Source organism: Rutidosis leptorrhynchoides, chromosome 1 (genome assembly GCF_046630445.1).
Source record: "Rutidosis leptorrhynchoides isolate AG116_Rl617_1_P2 chromosome 1, CSIRO_AGI_Rlap_v1, whole genome shotgun sequence".
NCBI classification, from domain to species: domain Eukaryota; kingdom Viridiplantae; phylum Streptophyta; class Magnoliopsida; order Asterales; family Asteraceae; genus Rutidosis; species Rutidosis leptorrhynchoides.
Window position 1 is genome coordinate 422,262,534 of NC_092333.1, and position 10,792 is coordinate 422,273,325.

At 36.5% G+C, this 10,792-nt stretch overlaps 1 long non-coding RNA gene across 1 annotated transcript; it reads left to right on the forward strand.

Annotated features, from left to right (window-relative positions):
• The first annotated feature begins 3,709 nt into the window (after positions 1–3,709).
• LOC139872233 (uncharacterized) lies at positions 3,710–5,276 on the forward strand. The gene is made up of 3 exons (XR_011766959.1): positions 3,710–3,858; positions 4,393–4,456; positions 4,572–5,276. It is a non-coding gene; the product is annotated as an uncharacterized lncRNA (long non-coding RNA).
• The last annotated feature ends 5,516 nt before the right edge of the window (positions 5,277–10,792 follow it).

Genomic DNA, 10,792 nt, shown 5'->3' on the forward strand with positions numbered 1-10,792 from the left:
AAATACAATATATTTGCTTAATAAATGTTCTTGATGTAATTTAAAGAGCATATTACACAAAATTTAGATGCTTAATGGTTAAGAGATAGTTTCAACTCTGAATGGTTCAACACTGAATGTTGTACTATTGAGCACCATATATCATTCAGAGGTCAGAAACAAACGCGCTAAATGCTAAATGGTTCAACATTTAGGGCTGAACCATATAATTAACAAATCAACAAATGCACCCTAAGTTTTTTCTCAAAGTGTTCCTAACAACATTGAACAAGCAAATAGAAATATACCATACCAACTATAGCCACAAACAATTTGGTACAAACAAACAACTATTAGGGCTACCAAAATCCGAGAAAATCTTGCAACACAGCCAAAGGAAACGACAAAAGTGGTCGCCGCAATAGAATTTGAAGGCGGAATACAATGAAACTAAACAACCATCTCCCTTAAACAAAGTAAACCATCAAGTGAGACTTCAAACGACGCAACGTCTCCCATAAGTGACAACCAAACACTAACCAACTACCTAAATTTGCTAGAGAGAGTAAAACCCAAAATTAATAACTAACCGGGAACCGCACACCCACATCCTCAAATGACGTCACCCCCACCGCGAAATCCGAGAATTCCACCCCCAAGACCGGCTACAAATTACCGAGATGAACTCCAAAAAATTATATAAACCACAAAACGAACAAGCCCTAATCCAACAGACATATCCACCAGAAGGTGGACGATATTAGAAACATCCGTTGGAAAGTATAAAAATCCCTTGAGATCAACAACAACATTACTCACCATCATCAAACCGAAAATGGGACCCATGGCAAGGGAAGAAGAACAATGCTCATGGACCGGAAACACGACAGAAGATCAATGAAACATTAACTATCGGAAAAGAAATGCCTCGGTGGAGGTTGAGAAGATGATGACCCTATGAAGGGAAGCAAAGAAGAAGAGGACAACCGGTAAAAGCACTAGAGAAAACACAATAATTCAATAAAAACAAGCAAGATAATAGGGGAAAAAAAAATGAGGAAACAAATAACTCCGATGGACCCAAGATCCACCACCAACCCCCGTCCAAACCACCGCACAAAAAATTTGGTGAGTGATAACCTGCATATTACGCGCATGTAGCTAGCATCAAATAACTTCTTTTTCTTCCGTTTCTCATTCTCCTCTTCCTCCTCAACCTTCATAATTTGTATGATTTTTTCTCTTTGATATCATATGTATCTTTAAAAGTCATAAATCTTTTTTAAATATTGTTAGTGAAAGCCCTGAGAACTGTCCTTAAAATGCATTAAATCAATATACATAGTAGTTATCAGTTACATTTTAACTAGTTGTTATCAAGTTGTACAATAACCTAAAACATGCTAACAACAAATCTAAGGGCATTCGAAAGAATTTTTTTTAATGAATTTTGAACCGGTTGTTTCAACTGTAGGCCTTTAAGAACTCCACAAGTATACCCGGAGGGTGCCTTATCACATTGCTTACTATGACCAACTGTTGAGGATAAGTTGGTAGAAATTCATCTATATGGGTCTCATAGAAAGATCACTAAGTAGTTTTGTAGCCTTTGAGATTTAAAAAAGTATGATCGAGGGGTCCTTTATCATTTAGCCACCTAAGGTCTCGGTCTGGGTGGTTGGTCTAGAAAGTCTTATATGAAATCTCTTTTAAATTCGCGAGAATTTATTGTTCAAAGTAAACTTATCATCGAGCTCATAAGGTCTTAGAACGAGTTGATAGCTCATCCTTGCGCTTTAGGCTAGAAGTTCTTTCGAACTTGACTTGACCTCTTAGGACTTTTTCTCCCCGTTTTCAAAAAATATTGAGCTCTGTATCTCAAAAATGCTAAATCATTATAAGCTAAATTGAGTTTATTTGAGGGAAAGCAAAGTTCAAGTATGGAGGATCTGATATCACCAAAAGTACACATATTTTTCTACCCTTTCTATGATGATATCATTCATTTTTATCCACGAAATTGACCATTTCCTTTGCTTACCGGGGAAAATGATCTAAACATGTACATCTTAAAGATAAAAAGCTAAAATTCAGAAGTTATCAAGAGAGTAGAGAAATTCGGAGAATTGAAACTCAGGATGCCTACTTAAACACAACAGCCACCAGCCCAACTAAGATCAACAACAATACAAATCTCAGTCAACATGAAGTAAAGTTCCTGCCTAATTATGCTTTGACCGTCGGCCAGAGACATCGGCTGTCGGCCTAATATATGGAAAGTATTTGGAGTTTTAAAGCCTTAATGAAGATCCCAGATTTTTTGTTCTCAACCGGGCCAAAAGTCAATGCAGCCGGTGGAGCGTTCAACATTAAACCAGTTAATCATTTCCAAATCAAGTGATGCCGACGAGATGACAATGGCCACTAGAAAAAGTGATGACTAATGCCTTCAACCCGCGGCACAGAATTCCTAGTCAGCGATGGTAATTTTCCTATATAAAGGCAACTTTGGTTCTCAAACATATATGCAATTTTTACTATTTTTCTTTCAAGGTTAGGTTTACTTTCGTTTCTGTTTACATTTCCACTTCAATTTGCATTTAAATTTATATTTGAAGTATTATAATTTCATATTTAAGTTCAATTTTGGCTTCCAAGCATTTGTACAAGAATTATATGAAGCTACGAAAGTTATTTTGTTCATTTTCATCTTCTGTTCATCATCGTTTAAAGGTATAATCGCATTTACATTTCGTATTCCTCTTATTGAATGCTATGTTTACTTTATGTTTTATTTTCATTCTGATTACCATGATTTACTAAACACCTTTAGGGTGTTAGTTTGGGTAACAAGGGGATAAAAACAGACTTCGAATTAACTTTACACAAGTTAGGTCGGTGGGTTTGTGGCAACAACCGGCGGCCTTAAACCTGAAAACTCCAGAATTTATTCGATTGTTTTCTATGGCTTTTCGGGCAATTATGTATATTAAACACTCCTAGCCGATGGCTGTCTATTGCTAGTTAGCAGCGGAGTAAAGAATACTTAGGGTTCTGTCAAATCTAGAAAGAGCAAACGTATACCGTCATTTGTCTATGGTTAGCTGGCGGCTCTGCTTATTCAACACATTAGTCCGCGGCTGAATGACAACAATCAGTGGCCTTTTACGAACCGAAGATTAAAAAACTTGCTTTCTCAATGCTCTCTGATGTTTATGCTTTCTGACTTAATTATATCGTCCGACTATTCTGAGTTTTGGTTCACATTTGCATGCGTAGTTAATTGTAGTGCATTAATACATCAACAACTGGTACAATTAGCTCCACTAGTAGTTTATCGGAGAGGATCCATAGTTTGCACTAATAAAAGCCCTAGAATCTTGTATGTCAATCTTGAACCGTAAAAGACTTAGAGTCGTGATGTAACATCCTCACTTAGGGCCTAGAAATAAGTTTACTATTTTGATCTCGTCTATAATTACTATTTAACTTAAGCAAAATTTCAAGTTTATAGTTTTGTTAATTAAGTCAGTTAGTCAGATTCGCTTTGTGACCAGGGTCACAAAACATATTTAGTTGACCTATTTTAGCCCCGTTAAGTTTAATTTTAGGTATGATAAAATTTAAATTTCAGTTAAATACCCGTGTGTTGTAAGGAATGAGATTTTAACCCATTTTATAAAAATAAATATCTTAAGTGTCCAGAGGTTTCTAACTCATTCCATGAACATACACACACTCACTTATCACTTTCTTATCTCTCTCTTGAAACACCCATCCCCTTTAACAAGAAAAACTTGACCATAACTTCTAAATTAGAAGGAATCAAGCCTAATAACTATCAAATTCGGGATCGTTGCATCAAGAGCTACTCATCAGGTAAGATTTGATCATTTTTATGCTTGTTTTTGTATTAAGAAATTAGGGTTCATAGGTTCTAAATGGGTTTGATTATTTTTTCTTATATCTTGATTATTGGGTGTTTATTAACATCAATAGATGTTAGGAATTGAGTATATATGTGTTTAGTAGTTTTCTTATAGCTTTGCAATTGGATAAAACACTTTAGAACTGAGATTTTGGGCAAAAATTACCCAAATCAGCGAGTTGATGAACAAATTGCTCGAATACATAGATGCCCGAGAACAGTGCTCGCAATCCCTAGGTAACTTTAGGTGCTTGAAAACCTTAGGTGGTTGAAAACCTTAGGTGCTCGAAAATATCAAGTGACCGAAAACTTTGGGCTGCTCGAGAAGCTAATGCCAGTGAACTTTGTCCTACTCGAAAACCTAGTTTTGTCTGAGAACCCAGACAGCTCGAAAACCTTGTATAGGTTACATTTTTAATAACCGAAAACATTATATTTGAAATGTTTTCCATTGTAGAATGTTAATTATATAATGTTATGTTCAGGAGGACAAAACAAGGAGACGGCTCCGTAGGATCAGAGTTTAACTTGCTTGTAAAGACTGTTTTGGTGAGTGGGTTTAACTATAGTCATGTAGTATATGGTAATTAGTTAAACTGTATATGCCATGCTAGTTAGGAGCATTATACTACGGTAGTTTTTTGATGATTATTGTCTGTTTCAGGCAGATATTGTGTGATATTCTATGATGAACCTTAATGTGTGTCGATACCATGTGACGTAGTCTAGGGTAGGGAGATCAACCATGTGGGGTTGGGTTCATCGATGGCAGTCGGTTTTGTAAAATTCGTAATGACGCATCTCCTGCGTGTGGATGACTTATACTATTCAGTATGTAGGAGGAACTTCCGGCTAGATCTCAGTCCGATCAACCGATGGTTGCAGGCTGGGCCAAGCCGCCAGAGTCTCTTTGACGACACTAGTAGTTTTGCGTGATTTGTTTTATGACATGTTAGTATAGCTATTTATATTATGCTATTGTTTGTAGTTAGCTCATTCACTTAGCTTTATGCTAACTCCTTTCCGTCATCCCCTTTACAGGTACTTAGCTTTTCATGTTGTGGGAAGACAATGATTATTTGTTAAATGTATATAAGTCACACCTAGTTTCTAATAACTTATTATGGTACTGTTTTAATCTACTATTAGTATTCTTTTCTTCCATTGAGTATTTAAAAAAACAATTTAGGGTGTCACAAGTTGGTATGAGCATAGGTTAGACAACATGCACATGGTGATCATATGTCATGTTCCCAAACTATATGATAGTCACGACGAGCATAACACACTGAGGATTGGTTTAAGTGAATGATAGGGTTAAACCATATTATTTTTTAAGCAGTAGTAGTAGTATATATACTAAACTTTAGTACGAGTCACTGTGGTAGTGCAGAAACATCTGATAACCAAGAGGATGCTACTGGCCCGAATGCCCCTAGAATTTTTCGAGCCCCCGACGAGGATGTGCATGTATTAGAAGAGGAGCAGATTTCCATTGAAGTCATTGAATTACAAAGTCAACTGAAAGAAGCTCTTGATCGAATTAAAGAGCTTGAACAACAACAGACACAACTGAACCCTAATACCACCGCATTGAATGCGGCAATTCCTCCATTTCCTTATCAGCAATTTGGGAGTTCATCTCAGCAACAATTTCCAACCAACCAGTATCCATTTCCTAATCAAATGGTGTATCCTTTTCAAATGCCCATGTATCAAACCCCTGCGTTCGAAACTCGAAAGAAATGCACTTACAAACAGTTTTTGGATTGTCGACCTCCTGAGTATCACGATCATTCAGATACAAATACGACCCTTAACTGGCTATGAGAGGTGGATCATGCATTAGATGTTTGTCAGTGTGAGCCTGAGTTAAGACTTTAATACGCTAGTAGGATGTTGAACAGACAAGCTATGGAATGATGAGATTCCATTATTGCTTATTTACCTAAGGAACAGATCAGTCAAATAACTTAGGAACAATTTTATCCAAAGGTGTATGAACAGTATTGCTTAGAATATGAAATGGAAAGATTGAAAACTGAGTTCTTGAACATGTGTATGACTGATGATATGACGATTGATGGGGTATTTAGAGATTTCACAACTAAGCTTAGATTCATTCAGCAATGGGTCCCAACTGAAAAAGATAAGGTTCAAAATTTCATAAAGCTTATCAAAACAGAGTACCGAACAGTGGCAAGATTTTCTCAGAGTTTTTCACAAGCGCATGAAATAGCCAAAGCCACCGAAAGAGATGTTAAAGCAGTGGAAGGTGTAAGTGTAGCAAGTGGTTCTTATGATGTGAAATCAGGAAGTCAATCTGGTTCTTAATCAAGTTAACAGTCCAGTCGGCAGTATGGACATCGTTTTAAGAAAGATGGTATTTATAAGTAAAGGGGTAAATTCAGTACGAGTGGGTCAGGTTCTACATAGAAGAATTGGTGTTTTGAATAGGGGTGTTCAAAACTGCATATCCGAAAAATCGGATATCCGAAATTTCAGATAGTGAATTAGGCCATTCAATATCTGAATCCAAAAATTCAGATATCCGGTTTTCAGATATCCGAAATTTTGGATTCGGATATCGAATTAACCGCATTTTTTTGCAAAAGAAATAATAAATGCTTCTTCCTCCCTGAGAAATAAGACGTACTTTGTACCAAATAAGGTTCAAGATATAGTGCTTCTGATCTAAAAACGAATATTTAAAAGGTACTGAATAGAGTTGTACAATCTTTTCCAACTCTCTTCATTAACATATTAAAGCATTAAAGAAATATATAAAATTTGTCAACATTAACAACCAAAATAATAATAATCATGGTTGTTATTACCGTCACATTGTGAGCAATTGACCATCAATATATACATCAAATACCCTGTTAAACATTCTAAAACAGTTGACATGGAAGAATTCCAAACAACATAACCTTGATTTGCATATCATCATTATCATCACCGTTATCCAAAATTAAACTAGTATAAAAATTCAAAATTTAACATCACCTCCAACATCGAAATGCAGAGAAGGTAGAGATGACAGAAAAGATGAGATTAGATGAGAGATGTGAAAACATAAGTCTAATGATCGAATGATCGGAGCAGAGAAGATTTAGATATGAAATTTCACTTTTGTTTTAAGCTACTGGTTCTTGAATACTCTTTAGGACCCATTGTATAAATTAATTAAATTAAATTAAAAAGTATAATAAGCAAATATAAATGTAATGTAAATATATATTAATAATACGTTTATTCAATTTCGGATAGTCGGATATCCGAATATCCAAATATTTTGAAAAATCGATCCGATATTCGAATCCGAAAATCCGAATATCCGATATTTTGGATATTTTCGGATAGGATTTTCGGATTATTCGGATTACGGATTCGGATTCAGATATTATGAACACCCTTAGTTTTGATTGCAAATCAACACACATGGCTGTATACTCCACGGACTAAGAGATGTTTAAAAGTGGAGTGACGGGACACGATTCGAATAGTTGTTCATTCAGAACCAATGTATGTTGGAACTGTCATCATGAACGTCACAGAGCCATAATTTGTCTGACGACTAGTAAAACCATCTCTGGGCAGGGTCAGAAGCTAGATCGACATCCACTAGGGGATCTTCTACTTCTACAGCTGGACATAAACAAGAGAACCCTCCAGCGCTAGAAGCCCGAACATTTCAGATGATGGTAGATGAGGCAACTACTACTGATGACGTCATTACCGGTATGTTTTTTGTTAATTCCCTACAAGCTCGTATACTGTTTGATTGTGGGGCAAATCGTTCCTTTCTTGTCATTAAGCTTCAGCGAAAAGTTGAAGTTGCCTGTTAAAATTTTAAATAAACCCTTAAATGTAGAAGTAGCTGATGGTAGAACGGCTCTAGTAACATTGATATCGGCTAAAAAGTCACGTTTTTACCCCCGTTATTAAGCTCTAAATCAATAAAGTTCCAAACTTTATCGCAAAATAATCTCTTTGTCGGTTAATTTTGTAGATTAAGTAATCAAAGGTGATGCAAAAAGAATCAAGTAAAACAGAGGTAAAACGAATATTCTAGAGCGAAAACGGTGAAAGACAAGTTACGACCCCGGAAACCAAGCTACGATCCAGGCCGGCTTGCCATCCTGGTGCTGGCTTTCCAGAGCACCCAACACCGGCCACAGAAAATGGGCTAGGAAAACGTCTTGCCAGGTACCGGCCTCCCACACCGGCCTGTGCCTCCGACTTTCCACATCGGCCTGCCATACGTTTCTAGCCGTTTCCAGCCAAGGATTTTCTATAAATTGGGACCTTTAAGCTCATTATCAACACGAGACGTTGTTATTCAGTTCCTTAAACTGATAATGAAGGTCAAGATTAGAACTCAACTCACTAATAAACCTAGTGCTTTACTAAGGATAACCTCGGAGGTTTAGACACCCTTCAATTATACAACCAAGTGACATACTTCTCACTGCTCAACGAGAACTCCGAGAGTCTAGAGATAAGTAGGTTTGTGTAATTGGCTCATCTAACCAGATCTACACTATTCTAATCATAGCTTTAACATAAACATAATTACCTTTCCCTAGCCCAAACTGATATCTTGGTTAACATTTCCCTGATCTACATACTTCGGATGTCCCTCCATTACTTTTACCTTTTCGTAATTTGGATTATTAGCCTAAAACCAACAACTATATTTCATCTAGATAATTTAACCAAAGACAGTTATCCACTTGATTTTCAATTTGTTAAACCATTCAAAAACATGACCCTAGGTTAACTTACACTTTCTACCTTAGAAAGTTAAAAGTGGATTTAGGCCCCGCTAAATATAAAAAGAAAAACCATTATCTCTCTTCTGATAACTAATTTCGATGTTTGCGACCTAACGACAGCGCATAATTAAACCGCCCGATTTAGGCATATCATAAGGAGTAACAAATTTTTGGCGCCACTGCCGGGGACTCGAAATATTTTGATTAATAAAGGTTTTAAACAGGAAAAAGTGCTATTTGGTGGTGTCTAAGAAAGACAATTATACACGGACTTGGTTGTTGGATTTTCCAAACAGTCTCCAATTTTATTGGATACAAAAGGATCCTGTCTCTCCGTAGTCGATCTGGCCACTTAGGTACGAATTAATCTGTAAGGAACCCTATTAATTGGAATATCCGATAAGGTTAGCGACCGAATTTCAAAAATAATTGTTTAAATTAAATTATCGATCCTTTTAGTTAATTAATATTTTCTGAGAGTTACTTTTTCAGCCTTAAAACAGAAAATCTCAAAAATGGAACAACAAATCACCCTCGCTTCTACGCAAAAGTCATGCTTAGAAGAAAGAGGAGGACCAATCATCTTGAGAACCGAATGGATCCCTGAAACTAGTTAACATATGATCAAATTTGTCAGTATGATCTGTAAATTTCAAGGTTTTCCAACTGACAATCCAAATTTTTACCTAAACTAATTTATCAGTCTGGTTGACTCTTTTAAGAAAGAAGAAATCGAGAAAACATTTTGAAGCTTCACCTTTTCCAATATTCTTTGTCTACACACGCTTTAATATGGTTTGACGAGCTTAAACCCAATTCAATACATTCATGGGAGGAATTTGCCACAATGTTTTTACACAAATTTAATCCACCTTCCCTGCAAACCTGTTTAAGAAATGACATCACAAACTTTTCCCAAAAAGAAAATGAGTCATTGTGTCTAGCTTGGAATAGAGTAAAGATGATACTTAGAAGATGTCCGAATCATTCGTTAAGTCAGGAAGACATAATCTGCACAGTTTACAATGGCTTGACCATGGATGATAAGTCTCTTCTGGACATGGCCTCGCAAGGAAATTTCATATCACGAACGGCAGATGAACCATGGAATCTCTTAGAAACGATAGATGCACAACAGGAAGATTGGAGCAATGAAGCTGCTGAGAAGGATGGCCTCTTCACTCAAACGGTAAATGTAACAACCCAAACCAATAACCAACCGAACGCGCGAATCAATTTTTTTTTATAACAGTAGAGTGCGCCACGCGCACCACCTCAGGGTGCTCGGCGCGCACAGGCCCCCAATCAGTTCTGTCCGGTTTTGCAAATTTTCAAATAAAGATCTCCCACTTCCCGACATTTTTAGATGAAACGCTTTTCACAACATGTTATAATATGAAAAACTCATGCGATTCAATCATAAAATTAGTTTTACAAAAACGGGGCCCACATTGGCCATTTTACGAGTTTCGTCCAAAACATACAAGTTCGACCATAAAAGTTTAAATTCCAAACGACACTATGAGCATGGTGTTTGGGGTTAAACTACCCAAATCTTGGTCAAACTCCAAAAGCTATAACATCCAAAAGCGTCCCCTAACAAACAAGCGGGATCTCTGATCCAATCGAATGCCCTTACCCTTGTCAACGCCGGAGCCTGTAAAAAGATAAACAACGAGAGGGTAAGCAAAGCTTAGTGAGTGAAACAAATATACATACACATATATAACCCATCTATTTGCATTCGTACCCACCAAATACCTCATACGAGAATATAACTCAAATAGCATGCCGTCATACTCATAATGCTAACAACTCGTACACAATCACAACACCACATTGGCATATACTCAAAACAATGTATATATGTATATATATATATATATATATATATATATATATATATATATATATATATATATATATATATATATATATATATATATATATATATCGCATGCTAAACAATATCCAACAACATAATATGGTTAACCATAATGATATGGTGCTACCGGCACGTGGTTCACACCATACGCATTTGAGTCTCACTCTTTTATAGTGCTACTGGCTCGTGGTTCACACTTTGGCGCTACCGGAACGTGGT